Here is an 18,654-nt window from a genome sequence, read left to right on the forward strand (position 1 = left end):
CTCAGCATATTAAGTGATTTTCCTGAGAAATCTACCCAACCCAAAGATATCATGAGAGTTGTGTCTACGCACCCCGGCTCCTCTCGTACTCCCTTGATGGAGGGCACTGCCATCATGCTAGAGGACCCCGTGCCCCACATATATGTCCGCCCCAAAGTCTTTGCTCCTCCTGGTAGAAAATCCTGCTCTTCCTCAATCCTGCATTCTCCATTCTATCCACTCAAGTCCCCCCACCACAGGCCTGGCTCAGTGCTACCTCCCCCATGACTCTCCAGTCTCCAGCTCCACTGAACACTTCCTCTGTTTCCCTTCCACCAAACTTCATTCTTCCTATCTTGCCTAAAACTGTTGGCTGGTCCCAGATGAGCATCTTCATTCTAAGACTTGTTAGCTGTGTGATCTTAGACAAATAATTTAAACTTCCTAAGACTCAGTGTTTCTACTGAAAAATACAAATAATAATATTTATCTTATAGAGCTGCATGAAAATGAAATATAAAAATATATGTGATTACTCAGCCACAGAAAAAGAATGAAATAATGCCATTTGCAGCAACATGGATGGACCTAGAGTATTTAGTATTTATCATAATAAATCAGACAGAAAAAAGACAAATATCACATGATATCGCTTATATGTGGAATCTAAAAAATGATACAAATAAGCTTATTTACAAAGCAGAAACAGACTCACAGACATAGAAAACAAACTTATGGTCACCAAAGGGGAAAGGGGTGGGGGAGGGATAAATTGGGAATCTAGGGTTAACAGACACATTACTACATATAAAATAGATGAGCAACAAGGTCCTACTGTATAGAACAGGGAACTATATTCAATAGCTTGTAATAATTTTATATAACCTACATATATATATAAAGAATATAGATATCTTTTTTCAGATCATTTTGAGATAGATAGATAGATAGATAGATAGATATCTGAACCACTGCTGTATACCTGAAACTAATGCAACATTGTAAATCAACTCTCTCTCTCTATACACACACACACACACACACATATGAGGCTCTTAACCCAGTGACCAGTACATTCCAACAGTGCAGGAAATGTCAGTTGTTGGTTTATTTACTACCTTGTCATATAAATACTTGAGTCTAATCATATCTCTTCTATTATATCATAAACTTCTGAATATTGGGATTAATATATAGTCTTCCTTTGTCTCTCTCACCATCCTAGCTAGAAATGACTGGATACATGTATCTGCCAAGTCGTGTGCATGCTGCTCTAGGTTTGTGATGGTAGTTTCACGTGTCAATTTGGCTAGTTGTAGGCTAGAGTAACCAACGTCAACCAAACAATAAGTGAGGTGGTGCTGTGAAGGCATTTTGTAGGTGTGATTAACTCTTACAATTAGTTGCCTTTAATTAAAGAAGGTTATCTGACTCAGTCAGCTGAAAGATCTTAAGAGCAGAACTGAGACTTTTCAGAAGAAATTCCTCCTGTGGAAGGCAGCATCAGCTTCTACCTAAGAATTCTAGTGTGTCCTCCCTGATGGCCTGCCCTACAGATTTCAGACTTGGCCAGCCAGCTCCCACAATGGTACAAGCCAATTTTCTGCAATCAGTCAATCAGTCAATCAATCAGTCAATCAATCAATCACTGGATATGTTTCTCTGGTGAAACTCTTGACTAATACAATATTAGTACATCTTAATATTAGTATCTGTACCTATGTAATGATAATTAATTTTATGTGTCAACTTGGCTGGGCCTTGGTGCTCAGATATTTGGTCAAATATTATGCTGGATGGTTCTGTGAGAGTGCTTTTAGATGAGATTAATATTTAAATCAGTGGACTTTGAGTAAAGCAGACTGCCCCTCATAAGGTGGGTGGGCCCCCACCAATCAGTTGAAGGCCAACTGGAACCAAGATTGACCTCCCCTGCATGAAAGAAAGCAGTTGGCCTTCAGACTCAAAAGGAAGCATCTGTTCCTAACCTGGGACTCCAGCCTGCTGGCCCAGCCTGCATATTTTGGACCTACCAGTGTCCATAATTGTGTGAGCTGATTCCTTAAAATAAACCATTTTCTCTATATCTACATATTCTCTTGATTCTGCTTCTCTGGAGAACCCTGACTACTACAGAGTGTTAGAACAGGAATTGCTTTTGCAATTGATGTTGCTATCAGTATCAGCAACAGTATTAATACAAGTGTTAGAATTGGTATTGGCTTAGTATTCGAATTAGCATTATTAGGATTTGGGTTCAGATTGACACCCTATTTCATACCAGAAACTGCCAAATAGTATAGTGTTAAAGGGAAGTGACTTTGGAACTTGAATTCTAATCCTGTGAAATACAAATGCCATGCCACTATCCACCCACTGCCTCCCAAGTCCAGGGGCTCACACCTGGGAGGTATTCAATAAATGTTTACCCTGCCCAAACTGAGCAAATTGCAAAATGTGCAAAATCCAGTTTCCTTGTAGTATCGAAAATTTAACGAGACAGATACTTCAGAGAATTTCCTTCAAACTCTGAGGATTTTCATGACTCCAAAGAAAGTCTATTTAAAATAGTTCCCACTGGAGCAAAGAGAAGTGCGTGAAGCCGGAGCACCTAATATATGAGAGTCATCACACATACGTGCTGTAGGTCAAGTATTAAAAGGATAAATGTTTCACGCCGGAAACATCTGAAATACGTACGTTATGGATGGACTTCCCAGTAGGTGGACAATCATGACCAGCCTGAGGAATGGCTGTTTTCATCCATCAGCAATAAATAGCCCCAGGGGACCCTGCCTGTGACAACAGGGAGGGAGACACCGTGTTCATCTGAAGTCTCATTTTCTTGGTTTGGGGTCTTTTGAGTCAGAAACTTCCCCTCTGTGTCAACAAGGCTTATGTGAACACTTAATTTATTATCCTGAGGGTCCAGGAGACAAAAAAATTATTGTGATGACTTCTTTTTCATGAAACAACTATATCTCAACTAGCACATTAAATCAGAAATGCAGTATAAAGACAAATAAACTGTCATGATTAATGTTAGCCTCAGTCATGGACAAATACATCTTTCTTCTACATGGAAGGAAGGTAAGAAAGAAGTAAGCCAAAGGTTCTAAAACACATTTTACATAATTAATGTAATTCTCTCCCTCTCTTGCAAAGTGAGCCAGGCTCTTCCAAGCTCTGCCATTGTTCCTGTATTGTTTTTCCACCCAAATCTCCGTATTTCTCATTCCCCACTTCTTTGCCTAGAGGACACACATCTTTGAAGAATCAGGCTGTGGTTCTCAACCACGGCTATATTCAAATATCATCTGTGATTAGAGTTGCAAGATTCAGCAAATAAAAATGCAGGACCACCCGTTAAATTTGCTTTTCAAAAAACAGTGAACAATTTTTTTAGTGTTAAGTATGTTCCATAAGATATTTCCAACATACTCAAAAGACTCTTCATTGTTTATCTGAAATGCAAATTTAACTGGATGTTCTATACTTTGTCTACAACATCTGGAGTGTTTGCCTTTGCCTCTGCCTGTCCCTAGAAATTCTACTTTAATTGCTAGAAGGTGCCTCCTCCCCACCTACACACATGAGCACGCTTCCAAGTTCTCTTCTTCCTTATCTCTTCTCCCCACACTTTCAGGTAACTTGTACCTACTTGGAGCGCCTGTTAACACAATGTCTGGGGGATAGGATATCTATTGAGATCATTAGTGTTTTGTTGCTGCTGCCTGCTGTGAAATATTCAGAAAAAATGAGCACTATTTGTGTTTTGGGCTTTTCACTTTTCTCTTGCCCTCCAAGATCAGGTGAGCCTTGGTGTCCTCTAACTTTAGAAGCCAGCCCAATTTAGAAGGTGTGTACAGGTTATGGAGGTCATTTTGGTTCTGGGAAAGTCTTCAAACACATGCAGCTAGCTTTCCCTGAGCAAGGAAGGGGAGGGAGGGAGCACATTTGAAGGAGGTGGGGTGGCACCTAAACATGGGACAGAGGAGGGAGGCGCCCCAATACTGAAAGAAATTATTGAAATAGCACCCTAAGTGTTCTTCCTGCTTCAGTTCTTGCCCTCTACCCTCCCTCCCCTTTAGAATGGAAATCAGATCACATCACTCCCGCCCAGATTCCTCCCGTGGCTCCCCTCTTATTCCAAATAAAAGATGGGGCTTGGTCTGCCCCAACACAGTTCATTCCATCTCCACACCAGGCTCCTAGCTGTTCCCAGAGCATCCCAGGCATGCTGTTCTGCCCTCTTCGCATTTCCATGTTCATTTCCCTCTGCCAGGAAGTCCCTTCTTCCAGAAATTCGCCAGTTTGTTTCATCACGTATTTTGCCTTGTGCAAAATGCGAGGTTCATCCTGACCTCCTCCCAACACCTCCCATCCCTCTTCCTTACTTTGCTTTCTCTGTAGCACCAAACTCTTCCAAGCTTTGATACAATTTGCTTATTGGTTTTATTTGTTGTCTGTCTCTCTATGACTCTCTGTTATTGAGCATCCTGAGGGCAAGAGTTTCTGTCCGTTTCACTTCTCTACACCCAACACAAAGGCTAGTCCCTGGTTTATAGCTGACACTCTATAAATATTGGGAAAGAAGGGAAGGAAGAAAGGGAGGAAGGAAAGGAGAGTGGAAGGGAAGCAGGATAGCAGGGAGGGAGAGGAAAGCTCAGAGATCTGAAGATGCCCAGTATAGTGAGAATGAAAAGACCCTGCTTCCCAGGCCTAGGGGAAGTGGCAGGACCTTTGAGAGATGCAGGTCTCTAGACACAGGTACCTAGGATTGAACTGATTCCTCTGTCTAAGTGTGTCACTGAATCAGTAAACTCTCCAGATGTTCAGGGACCACACAGAGCATTAGGGGTAACCATGAGGTCGACTAGGTCTCCCAAAACTGTGTACTCCAGAGATGACCCCTGGGATATTCTGTAAAGTCTAGGGAAGAAAAAAGTAAAGATACAAAAAAGACCAATGAGACTGAATTTCCCACCACTATGTGAGATGGGAGCTTAGAGTCAGACTAAGATTGATTTAGAGAAACTAAAGATACATATTTCTTGAAAAAAATCAGTGAATGAAGTTTGTACTGGTTAAATTTATGTATCTGTTAAAAACAGTGTAACCACTGAACTGTAAAAATACTGTAGTCTTGGTGCCCCGCTTGCTAGCTGAGTGACCCTGGGTGAGTCACCTCCCTGAGCATGGAGTGTCTCATCTATAAAGTGGCATCACTGTACCTCACACATCAGTCAGAATGTGTTAGGTGATGCTGGAGTAACACGTAAGCTCCAACTCTCCATGTCCTGAAATAGCAAAGGGGCATTTCTTGATCACACACATGTCCTCCCAGGTCAAGGAGAGAGCCCTGCTCCAAACACATTCAGGAACCAGGCCAATAGGGCAGCCTCCTTCCACACACCTGGTGGCTGTGCCAGAGGGAATACAAGCTCCAGAGACCCTCTTGGTGGCACCCAAGGGCCACACCCCAGAAAGTGGCCCATGGCACATTAGCCTTAAGTCTGTTCTTTGGCCAGAACTAATCATAAGGCCCCACCCAACAAAGGGGATCAGGAGTGTGATGACACCATGTGCCTGGAAGAGAAAGAGCAGCAAATATTTAGGAAAACATCCCACAGGGGTACCAAAGGCAAGTGTGAGGGTGAAATGAGGTAATATACATAAAGTGCCTATTACAGAGCCTGGCACATAAAATATACACCATGAATGAAAGCTGTAATTAGATCCTTAAGAGTCTTGGGGAAGGCTGAGATGAAACCTATTTTATGTCCCAGTCATTAGCTCAGTGCCTAATAGGCATTCTTTTGTTTGTTTGTTTTAATTGAAGTACAGTCAATTTACAATGTTGAGTTAATTTCTGGTATACATATAGTGATTCATTTATACATACACATATAAGATTAACATACAGAAATCAATTGCATTTCTTTACACTAACAATGAACTATCAGAAAAGGAAGGTAAAGAAACAATTCCTTTTAAAATCACATCAAAAAATAAAATAAAATACTTAGGAATAAACCTGACCAAGGAGATGAAAGACTTATACATGGAGAACTACAAAACACTGATTAAGGAAATTAAAGATGATTTAAAGAAATGGAAAGACATCTCATGCTCTTGGATGGAAGAATTAATACTGTGAAAATAGTCATACTACGCAAAGCAATCTACAGATTTAATATGATCCCTGTCAAATTACCCAGGACATTTTTCACAGAACTTGAAGAAATAATTCTAAAATGTATATGGAATCACAAAAGGCCTAGAATTGCCAAAGCAATACTGAAGAAAAAGGAGAAATAACCCTTGCAGACTTCAGTCAATACTACAGAGCTACAGTAATCAAAACAGCGTGATATTTACACAAAAACAGACATATGGATCAATGGACCAGAATAGAGAGTCCAGAAATAAACCCACAGACTTACAGTCAATTAATTTTCAACAAAGGAGGCAAGAATATACAATGGAGAAAAGACAGTCTCTTCAACAAGTGATACTGGGAGAAAGCTGGACAGCCACATGTAAATCAATGAGGTTAGAACATTCCCTCACACCATACACAAAAATAGACTCAAAATGGCTTAAAGACTTAAGCATAAAACAAGATACTATGAACCTCCTAAAAGAAAACATGGGCAAAACATGTTCTGAGATAAATCTTGGCAATGTTCTAGGGCAGTCTACTCAGGCAATAGAAATAAAAGCAAAAATAAACAAATGGGACCTAATTAAACTTATAAGCTTTTGCACAGCAAAGGAAACCATAAGCAAAACAAAAAGACAACCTACAGAATGGGAGAAAATATTTGCAAATGCGGAGGCTGACAAGGGCTTAATTTCCAGAATATATAAACAGCTCGTACAGCTTAATAACAACAACAACAAAAAAACCCAATCCAAAAATGGGCAGAATATCTAAACAAGCAATTCTCCAATGAAGACATGCAAATCGCCAATTGGCACAAGAAAAAATGCTCAATATCCCTAATTATCAGAGAAATGCAAATCTAAACTACAATGAGGTATCACCTCACACCAGTCAGAATGGCCATCATTCAAAAGTCCACAAATGATAAATGCTGGAGAGGGTGTGGAGAAAAGGGAACCCTCCTACACTGTTGGTGAGAATGTGGTTTGGTGCAGCCATTGTGGGAAACAGTATGGAGATTCCTTAAAAAACTAAAAATACATTTACCATATGATCCAGAAATCCCACCCCTGGACAACCCAGAGGGAACTTTAATTTGAAAAGATATATGCACCGCAATGTTCATAGCAGCATTATTTACAATAGCCAAGACATGTTAATAACCTAAATGCCCATTTAGAGATGACTGGATAAATAAGTGGTATATTTATACAATGGAATACTACTCAGCCATAAAAAACAAAATAACGCCATTTGCAGCAACATGAATAGACTGGAGATCATCATTCTAAGTGAAGTAAGCCAGAAAGAGAAAGAAAACTACCATATGATATTACTTATACGTGGAATTTAAAAAAAAAAAAAAGACACAAATGAACTTATTTACAAAACAGAAAGACTCAGACATAAAAAACAAACTTATCATTACCTGGGGGAAAGGGGGTGGGAGGGATAAATCAGGAGTTTGAGATTTGCGGATACTAACTCCTGTATATAAAATAGATAAACAAGTTTATATTGTAGAGTACAGGGATCTATACTCAATACCTTGTAGCAACCTATAATGAAAATGACAAAGAATATGAAAAGGAATATATGTATGTATATGTATGACTGAAATATTATGCTGTACATCAGAAATTGACACAACACTAAACTGACTATACTTCAACTAGAAAAAAGAAACTCTGAAATTAAAAAAAGAAAAAATATACATATATATTCCTTTTCATATTTTCATTATAGGCTATTACAAGATATTGAATATAGTTCTCTGTGCTGTACAGTAGGACCTTGTTGTTTATCTATTTTATATATAGTAGTTAGTATCTGCAAATCCTGAACTCCCAATTTATCCCTCCCCACCCCCTTCCTCCCTCGCTAACAGGCATTCCTTTAATGAAGACTGCTGATTGAATTCACTGAGTTTTTTCTATATTTCAGACAATAGTCCCCTCATGGGGAAAGGGACGTAACTATACACAAGTTCAGCACTGCACCATTCCCATGCCTCCCCAAACCTACAGAACCAACATTGATGTAATGCCTCTTATGTTCTAGGAAAGTGCTATTCCAGGCCTGAGGGGATACAGAGTGAAGCAGACAGAGAGCCCCTGCCCTCAACAAGCTTACATCCTAAGGAAAGATGAGGAGGCAGAGAGGACACACTTAATCAAATATGTGAGATGGTGGTGCTGAAGAAGACACCGTGGAATAATGCGGTAGGGAGCAAGTCTCTACGGATGGGAAAGGAGGCCAACAAGGAGGGCTGCCTGAGGGTGACTCCGTGATGGGAAGGAAATTTGCCGCAGGAAGATCCAGGGATCCAAGCAAAGGCACCTGCAAATGCAGAGAGCCAGAGACTGGAAAGAAAGAACCATGTTTAAGAATCAGAAGCAATGTCATGTGACTGGGTCCTAGTGCACAAGGGGGAGAGAGCAAGGATGAAGGAATCAGAGAGGCAGGCATGGTCCTGCAGGCCAGGATAAGAAACTGAGGTTTCATTCAAATTATAGGAAAGAACAAGTGCAGAGTAGGTGGAGTACAATTTGGGAAACAAACAATAGTGCTTTGGCCAAACCAACTTTTAGCCAAGCCAAATCAAGTTTGAGGTACCTATAAAACATCCAAGGTACCTATTAAACAGCAACTGGATACCAAATCTGCAATTCAGGAGATTTAGACTGGAGATACAAAACTGAGACTCTTTAACACAAGTCAGAATACAGAGTCTTTAAAGAGAACACTGGCCTCTCTGGAGCTGGTACTAGCTGAAAAGTCAACGTTGCTTAAATCAAGTTAACAGAAGAGATGCTGCCATTCAGAAAAGTTCTCTTGGGCATGTCACTGCTAAATCAGACACTACTGTTACAAATAGTAACTGCAGATTTTTTAAGCAGTAACTTGGAAGATGGTGAATAAGGTATAACCATGAAGATGCATGAAATTCACCAAAGGGAAATGCCATAATCTGAAGATGAATTTTATCAGTCAGAATAAGTTAGGTTCTGCTGTGATAACAACAAATATCAATGTATCAGTGGCTTAAAGCAGCAGGGATGTATTTTTACTATCACACGGCATGTCCATCAGCATAGGGCTTTGCTCAACAGACTCACTCTGGGAACCACGCTAACAGAGCAGCCATCTCAAAGAAGCCAGTTCCAGGTGAGAGGGCTTGAAAGGGTCTCACATAATAATTGAATACATGAAGGAGTACTGTCTCTTCTGTTCACAACCCAAGTCATCCCCAGCCACAAGGGGGCCAGTATGCACAATCTTACTAATGTGTCCATTTTCCAACATTTCCAACTCTTCCCACTCTTGTCATCATTTTTTTTTTACTAGAGATAACCCTCAAAACTCTCATGATAGGGGAAACTAGGAGAAATAAGTCATGATTATATGATTCGTGATATCCTTTAATTTTCACAACAACCCTATCAACTAGTTTTTATCCTTCCCATTTTGCAAATGTGGAAATGAAGGCTTAGAGATATTCAGTAGCATGCCAAAGGCCCCATGACAAGTAGACAGGGGATCCAAGATCTGTAGGTCAGGAACAAACACAAAGTCATCGTTATTCTTTCCAGAATAACACACTACCATCTACTCTCCTGCGTCCCCTTTAAAATGACTGGGTGTTTTCCTCTTAGATCCATCCTGTCCAAGCCAGAAAAGGAGAGGGAATACTTAGCAAAATATATTTAATTAGAGAAAAAGAATAAATGTAGCAAATGTTGGATTAGCTCAATTTTCTTTGGTCGTCTTTGTCTTCTGTGAGTGGAAGGAGAAAGGTGGGGGAATAGAACACAAGGCAGATAAGAGGCCTCTGATACTGCTGGGGAAGCTGAGCTGATGCTTATTTTTAAAGATTCTTCAGGGATTCAGACATGTGTAGGCCAGCTCAGCCTCAAAATCATGTTTCATGGAGTTGATTCCTTATGAACCATAAAACAGTCTTCACTTGTCCCCAGTGTTATTCATAGAAATGCGTATCAGAGAGATCAGAAAATGATTACACATTCTCTTTTCCAAGGGCCCCAGTAAGCAGTCTGTTATATTTCTTGGTTAGGGCAGCGTATTCAGTTATGTTTCAAGTTCCTGCCAGTTGGGACTGCCTTTGTACAAAGCTTTGCACAAGGTTAACTTTCAACTAGAACACAGGCGTATCCGTCTTGTTCCAAGGCTTTGATTTAAACTTTCTGTAGATTCAACGTGTTGACTTAAGTTTGTCGTGTTTATTTGTAAAGTATTTTCTGACACCTTGTTACAGTTACTCCACACCCCCAATTACAACCTGGGTCCTGAGAGAAAAATCCGAATCACGGCCTGAGCCACCTGCTCTGCTACAAAAGCCTCATTTCTCAATGCTCAAAGATGCCAAATTCTAAAAGAAAAGCTCCCAAAATAGGGCAAATCCTCAGTCAAGAAAAGAACAGAAGATAGAAAAGACAAAGACTGGGTTACGAAGCTTGAGATTGCAAATGGTTTAAACTTCTTCCTTCGCCAGTGCTTCATCTCCATTTTACACACAGGTAAAACAAAGCAAGAAAATGAATAAACCTGGACTGGACCCCTCACCAAAGGCAACTGTCTTACCACGTTCCACCAGGCAACTCATGAGAGGTCTCTACCACGTGTTGGAGCAGAGAGAAACTGTACAACGTGAAGGCCAACCCACAGTATCTCCCCAACAGCAGTACTAAACCGAGGTCAGATCTGAAGATTGCAGGCAAGTCGTCCCAATGTCAGAAACCGAAGGGACCTGGGACACTGCCACGTCTCAGTATCTTTGGTGACACAGGGGGAAGCAGAGGCCCATGGAGCTGAGATGACGGTCGAGCCATCTTGGCTCCCTAGTACCAGAGCCAGGCCTGAATCCAAGCCCTTCCTGAGGGTCCAAGTGGCCCCCTTTTGGAAAAAGCTTCAGGTTAAGGGCTGGTTCCCAGTTGTGACCAAGTGCTGAGTGGCCTGGTAGCTCCCAGCGTTCCTCGTCTGAGAAATGGGGAGAGTAGTATTTACTGCTATGGGACGGTGGGAGCATTATCAGAGGAGCATCAATATACGTCCCACAATAAACCGTTCACATCTCTGACACTCCACTTTGTAAGATCACCGAAAATCTGTGCATGTGGGTCTCCTCGCCTGGCTCCTGCCGCAGACCCGCCAGCGCCCGGGCTGACCTGAGGCGACGCGGTCAGCGCCCAGGGTCGCGGCCTGGCTTCCGTGGGCGCCTTCCCCCCGGAAACCCCGAGAGGACAGCGGACACAAAGCCTCAGCACCCCAGCCCAACGCCGTTTTAGAGCCTCACGCTCCTTCTCTCTCACCTTGCCAGGGTAAAGTCCGCAGGAAGCAGCCCAGACGGCGCGGGGCAGGAGGAGCGGGAGACGCAGGCGGGCGGTTTTTGGCGCCAAAGCCTAAGCGTAAATGAGGGCGCAAAAGATGGGACTGCGCAGGCGTACGGCGTCGGTGTGCTTTACAAATCGGACAGCAGGGAGGGTGCGACCAGAAAACGCGGCCCCCCAGGACACATGTTTCACTCTAAGGAAGTTCCCTGTCTCAAGATGCTCCTCAGCAGAGTCCTGGGGCCGGGCATCGTGACTGGGTCACTTCTGGTAAAACTGCCCCAAGTGTTTAAACTCCTGGGAGCCGAGAGTGCCGACGGGTTGAGTCACCAATCTGTAATGCTAGCTAGCGTTGGTGGCACTGACTGGGACCATGGCCCACAGCTTCACCAGCAACTTCTCCTTCAGCTCTGGGGGTGAAGCCCTGTTCCTGATGCCTTCCGGGTCCTGCACTACAGGGGAAAGACTGTGAAAGGTGTCGCTTTCCCAGTCCTGCTGGTTGAGCTTTCACCACTGAAGCCCCTGGCCTTTGTCACTCTGCTCCAGGCCTCCCACCTGCCTGCTGTGATGGTGGGAGTGTTACCGAGTCCAAACTCGTTCTGCTCCCCTCAGGACAGGCCAATAAATGCGGAGACCTGTTGGGGCAAGGAATAGCGACTTTATTCAGAAAGCCAGCAGACCAAGAGGATGGCAGACTAACCTCTTGGAGAACCATCCTATTCTAGTCTTTTATACAAAAAACAGGGGAGGGGGTGTGGTTGATTGTTGCAAACTTCTTGCTGTAGGAATTCTTTCTTCTTCCAGCTGTCCATGTGGGTCAGGTCATGGTGTCCCTGTAAACCTCCACAAAACAAAGGTTATTTCCTATTCTGCAACTTGTTATCTTTACATAAGTGCAGAAGTATTAACATCGTTAAAGGTTAGAGCCTTGAGAACAGGCTCTCCCTTACATTTCAGGCTAAAGGCAACATTGTTTGACAAAAGGTGCAGAGCTACCAAGATTAAGCCCAGAAACAGGGCACAGTGGTAAAAACCAAAGAAACAGATCCAATGTAGTCAGATTTGTTCTCCTGTATTATAGGAGGGCTGCTCCAGACAGCCAGCAACTATCCCAAAGGGTACACGGGCCAGCTCTCAACAATCACATTCTATCTACTCTTTGGGGGCTCCCTGGCCAGAATCTTCACCTCCATGCAGGAAACTGGAGACCCCCTCATGTCTGGAACCTTTGCAGTCTCTTCCCTCTGCAATGGCCTTATCACTGCCCAGCTCCTCCATTACCCCACAAGGAGACAAAGGAGCAGTAAAACTGAGCTGGCTACTGGAAGTACATTCCAGTGCTGCCATTCATCCACCCAACCTTAGGGTCCTTCTCACCTGAACCAGCCCCACACATCTGGTGTCAGAAATGTGAGTATGGTAGTAGGTGCGAGTGAGATGTACATGGAAGGAAGACTGAGTTTTTCCCAACACACGCAAAATTATGTTGGTCTGCTCATGAGTATATTTGCCCCACTAGACTAAGACAGTGTCAGAGAAAGTCCTATACCTTGTTCCTTTTTGTGTCCCTGTGCCTGAACAGGGGCAGTCAAATGTTTGAGGACTGAATACTCAATTAAATGACATGTGTAACTTGTCTAGCACAGTGTCTGGTACTTAGAAGTCAATCCGGATGTCTCCCAGTTCTCCTTCAAATCCATCTTAAGACCCATTGCTCTTTGCATTGTATTATTCTGATACCCAATTGGGAAAGTCTACCTGTATAATTGGCTAGGACCTCTTTTAACAGTGTGAGAAGTTTATATTTAATAGTCTAGAATGAAATAAGCACTTAACATAGACAAATCTAGCATCTTCTTTTAAATAGAGTAACCTAATTTATGTGTTTTGAAATTATGTAACATTTATTTTCTATCTTAACAGCAATAAACAAGCATTGCCCCCCTCCCACTCACCCCCCACCCCCACTCAGGGTTCTTTCCTGCTCCAGCTTTCCATGTCTGCTCTGCCCCTCCTTCAGTCCAACTCCAATACCACCTTAAAGATTCCAGGTAAGCTGATCACCTAAATCCTCTAGGTCAAATGGATTTTCACTGAGTTTCTATAGGAGTTTTATGCCCACCACTCTCCCACACCTTTATACATACATTATGCCTTTCTTTAGATCCTACTCAAGTCCATTCATGTAGTTGTCATCAATCAAGCCAGCTGCTAACTTTCTCCAGGTCAAAGAAGTTCCTTCCTTTCCTTCTTTTAATTCCCTGGGCTCAGAATAGCAAATTGCTTCCGTCCTATGAAACAGCTCTGATCAAGGAGCTACCTGGGACTCCAAGGTGAAAAAATCCAGGCTTAGCAGGAAAATGAAGTGAAATATGTGTCTTGACTCTCCCTAAGTGGTGTATGGCCTAGAACTGAATACATAGCTCGTGATTCAAATATTAAACCTAGACTTACTATAGCCTCCAAGTCTAGGAGACAGCCCTTACACCCTCCCATCAACACACAAACACACACACACACACACACACACACACACACACACACACACACACACAGTGGCCTCAGAATTGGTTCATCCTACAAAAAGATGGCCCCCAAAATTTAATCTCTTATTTTACAGATTAAGAAACTGAGATAGAGAACCCTTAAATAGATGGCAAATACATCGAGCTGGAACCAGAAGTCCAGAATATAACCCTCGGTCATTATCCCTCAGCAGCCCAGTTAGAAGCAATATTCAAAAGAGGGGTGGGTAGGATCTAGTAGAATCAGTAGTACCTGGTCTTTATCTAGTTAACTGCACAAAACTTGGGAGCTTAAAAAAATCATGAGGCTTTTTTTTTTCTTCCCTTCAGAGCAACATGGCAAGAGTATCAGTTGGGAGACTCGAGCCCCTCAGAGCTTCTCCTCTTACCAGGCCAGTGTTCTAACAGATTCCCCTCTTTATCCTGACCATGAACGCCTTGATCAGCATTGCACCAGGAGGAAAAACAAGCAATGAGAGAAAAGAACAGGAAAACACACGCTTCTGCAAGTAGAAATTTAAGCTGCTCTGAGTGTGTGCTAAGTGAGTGAGCCCAGTGACAGCCCCAGGATCAGAGTCTGGGACGCCTTGTGGCTGCATCCCAGACCTTGGGGCCAGCAGACGCTGTGCACATCCAGCCCAAATCAGCCGGTGCTTCGTTCTCTGGGTGGGACATTCTGTCTCCCCACGATGAAGTTCTTGCTCTCCGGGGAGCTCCTGGCTCTGCCCTGCGCATAACTAGATACGCTCAGATTCTGTTTCCCCGTTTTGCTGGTACAACACTTTAGACTTTAACTCTGAGAAATAAGTATATGTAAAACTAGATGCAAAACAAATTATTTCCTAAAGAATAACTTAAATGAAACACTGTCCTAAATGAAGACACTTCTAAATGTTCCTGGATTCTTTCTTTGACTCCAAAGGACAAAAGGGATTAACTCTAGCTACCCTAAATGAGTTACTCAAGATGCCCAATTAATGGGTGAATTAAAACTAAACACAGTTACTATTTATTGAGCTCAGTTCCAGGCACCGCGTCAAGAAGTTTACCAACATCTTTATATTTCATCTTCATGACAATTCTATGAGACAGTTCTTCTTGCCCTCATTTCACAGATGAGGGGACAGACTGAGGCAGGTGAGTGATTTGCCCCTGGTCACACACCAACACTAGACCAGGTAAGGAATGAGAAGCACCTAAGTGCACAATTTAAGGAGGCACCCACTCTCAGGGCTATACAAGGGCAAGGCCATCACCGGAGTGTGAGTGCCACCTTAAATTTACATCCTAGGAGCCTCCCTTGCCTCACCCTAACCATGTCACAGGTGAGCAACACAGCAGTAGTACACCTGGGATTCAGACTCAGATCTACCTGGTTCCAAAGCCCTCGCTCACACCACCCATCCTGTCGTAGAGATAAGCAACTCTACCCATGATATTTTGTTTCAAATCACAAGTCCCTGCACAAGCATCCTTGAGAGCTGAGATCACAGAAGGGCAGCTTCAGCCACAGGAACCCAGCAGAGTGGCACGGGGGTGTGGCAGGTTCAGACCTACACCAACCCTCAATCATGCTATAATCACAGGGTAACCCAATATCCTAAAAGGAAAAACTATTTTGTAAATATCCTCAATATGAAACACAAGAGTACAGAAATCTGCTCTATTTTAAACCTAAGTTAGTGATCAATTTGTTCTGAGACAGAGAATACAGTGCATATTTTTCATGAATGTAAAAACCAAAACCAAAGTTCTGATTAAATCCCATGGCCAATTCCCCAGCCTAGGCTCTACCCTGCTCATGGCTGAAGCCATAAAACTTCTAATTGCTCACCAGGGGTAGAATAAAACACATTTCTTGAGGGCGAGAGCAGAAAGCTTGACTGCCATGAAGCTCACCATCCCATCTGTGGGCTGGAAAGGGGAGGAGAGCTCAGGCTTTTGCCTTGTGGACAGCACTCTTTCCTGACCTCTTTTTGGCAGGGAGGATGTGTGGGAATTCTACAACGTCTACGTTTGTCAAAATTACCCCCAATTATGAGAGATATTACCCCAAATGACTCTTTTCCCTTGCCAGCCACAATTTCCCATTGTAATTTTCATTTTCATCTGAAAAACATTTTTTACCAAAAATAAAATTGTATATTTAGTTTGAAAATGGGTATCAGCCAGGTGTTGGACATGTGACCTACCAGTCATAACTGAGTTGGTCTAAGATTCATCCATCAGAAGCCACCAAGCTTAACTGAGGTGGTAAGAGGATGTGGGGAGATACCTAACAGGGGGAGTGAGAGGGAACAAAAGTTTTGATACACCACACAATAGACAAAGATTTCTAATAGCAAAATACCAAAGATTCAGCCTGGCAAAACTGATGGAAGGTTGGATCTTAAATTTCTAGTGCTCTTTTTAGCATAGTTCCAGAAAACAATGAAATCATGTTATTTCAATTAGAGTTTCCATCCCAGGCCTTGTATTTTCATCTTCCCCAGCAAAGGAACAGAGAATGGTGGAACTTGCCCTGTGTGTAAGATGATGCTGTGTCACTTTAATGCTTAAAGATTTGTTACAGCCTTGAAGCTTCTGGCATCTCCTGGGAGCTGGTTAGAAATGCAGACCCTCAGTCCTTGCTCCAGACCTACTAAATCAGAGACTGCATTTTAACAAGATCCCCAGGTGGTTCGTGGGCATATTAAGGTCAGAGAAGCACTGTGTTAACTCCAACTATGATTAGGAATGAAGAGCAAAGGAATAGTAAATTCGCCATTCCCACTGATGGAGTGATGAAGATGCTATGAGCACCATGCTCCTGCCCCGCTCTTCTCTACTTGAGATCGTTTACTCTCTGTGGCAACCCAGAAAGGAAGGCATTATCCCCATTTTACAGATGAGAAAGTTGACACTCAGGAAACTTAAATAACTTCTCAAAGGTCACTATTTAATAAATGGCAGAGCTGAGATTCTTTCTCAAGTCTCTCTGGTACCAAAATCAGTGTCTGGTACCAAACCCAATCTTTGAGAGTGGTTCAGGATGCTCTTGTGATAAAGAATCCACAAACTTGCTAGAATTACTTGGATTCCATGATGTGACTCTTGGGCCCAAGGATAAAATGCCACATCTCTTTAGGTCATTCTGAAATCTTTCCTGTGGGAATAAAATCCTCTTCAAAACTACACTAAAGGTTACTACAAGATATTGAATATAGTTCCCTAGGCTATATAGAAGAAACTTGTTTTTTTAATCTATTTTTATATATAGTGGCTAATATTTGCAAATCTCAAATGCCCAAATTTATCCCTTCCCACTCCCTTTCCCCAGTAACCATAAGATTGTTTGTTATGTCTGTGAGTCTGTTTCTGTTTTGTAGATGAGTTCATATATTGAACTATATTCAACATTTTGTAATAACTTTTAATGAAAAAGAATATTAAAACGAATATATGTATGTATATGCATGACTGGGACATTGTGCTGTACACCAGAAATTGACACATTGTAACCGACTGTACTTCAATAAAAAAATTAAAATAATAAAAATATGAAAAAACAAACAAAAAACTACACTAGATGTGAATACTCTTTATAATTAAACATGAAAAAAACTGCTTGCCTCCCCTCCAAATAACACACTATAAATACTATAAATGTAACCAAGAGCTTGTAAATTATTAAATAAAACTTCATGGAGAAAAATCACTTCAGTGTACCAGCCCACAAAAAAAGTGTCTTTTGCAGCATCCCAGTAATTAGTGAGGTCAGAATTAGTATCATTGACAAGTTCTCTTATCACTGATAAGTAGAACTGATAAGCTCTCAGACCATGAGCTCCCCAGGGGCAATGAAAATATATTTTTTTTCAATCCTTTATTTTTTCCAGTCAGTTTTATATTTACAAGAAAATTGAGAGGAAGGTACAGAGATTTCCCATAAATCTCTCCACCCCCACACATTCACAGCCTCTCCCATCATCAACATCCCCCACCAGAGTGGTACCTTTGCCACCACTGATGAACCTACATTGACACATCACAATCACCCCAAATCCATATTTTATATTAGAGTTCACTCTTGGTGCTGTACATTCTATGGGTTTGGACAAATGGATACTGACACGTATCCACCATTATACCACTGTCACACTCACTGCCCTGAAAATCTCCTGTGTTCTCTCTATTCACCATCCTTCCCCTAACCCCTGACAATCACTGTTGTTTTTTTTTTAACTTGTCACCATACTTTTGCCTTTTCCAGAATGTCATATAGTTAGAATCATACAGTATGTGTAGCCTTTTTGGATTAATTCTTTCACTTAGTCATATGCATTAAAGGTTCTTCCACTAATTTTCATGGTTTCATAGCTCATTTCTTTGCAACACTGAATAGTATTCCATTGTCTGAGTGTATCACAGTTTATCCACTCACCTGCCAAAGAACATCTAGGTTGCTTCCAAGTTTTGGCAATTATAAATAAAGCTTCTGTAAACATCAGTGTACCAGTTTTTGTGTGGACAAAGGTTTTCAGCACTCTTGGGTAAATACGAAGGAGCATGATTTCTCGATTGTATGGTAGAATTATGCTTAGTTTTGAAAGAAACCACCAAACTCTCTTCCAAAACAGCTGTACTGCTTTGC

General features: G+C 42.0%; 1 pseudogene; it reads left to right on the forward strand.

The window, feature by feature from the left end:
• The first annotated feature begins 8,365 nt into the window (after window positions 1-8,365).
• Window positions 8,366-12,861, forward strand: LOC102507495 (annotated as a pseudogene).
• Window positions 12,862-18,654: the final 5,793 nt, after the last annotated feature.

Source organism: Camelus ferus, chromosome 2 (genome assembly GCF_009834535.1).
Source record: "Camelus ferus isolate YT-003-E chromosome 2, BCGSAC_Cfer_1.0, whole genome shotgun sequence".
In the NCBI taxonomy this organism is placed as follows: Eukaryota; Metazoa; Chordata; class Mammalia; order Artiodactyla; family Camelidae; genus Camelus; species Camelus ferus.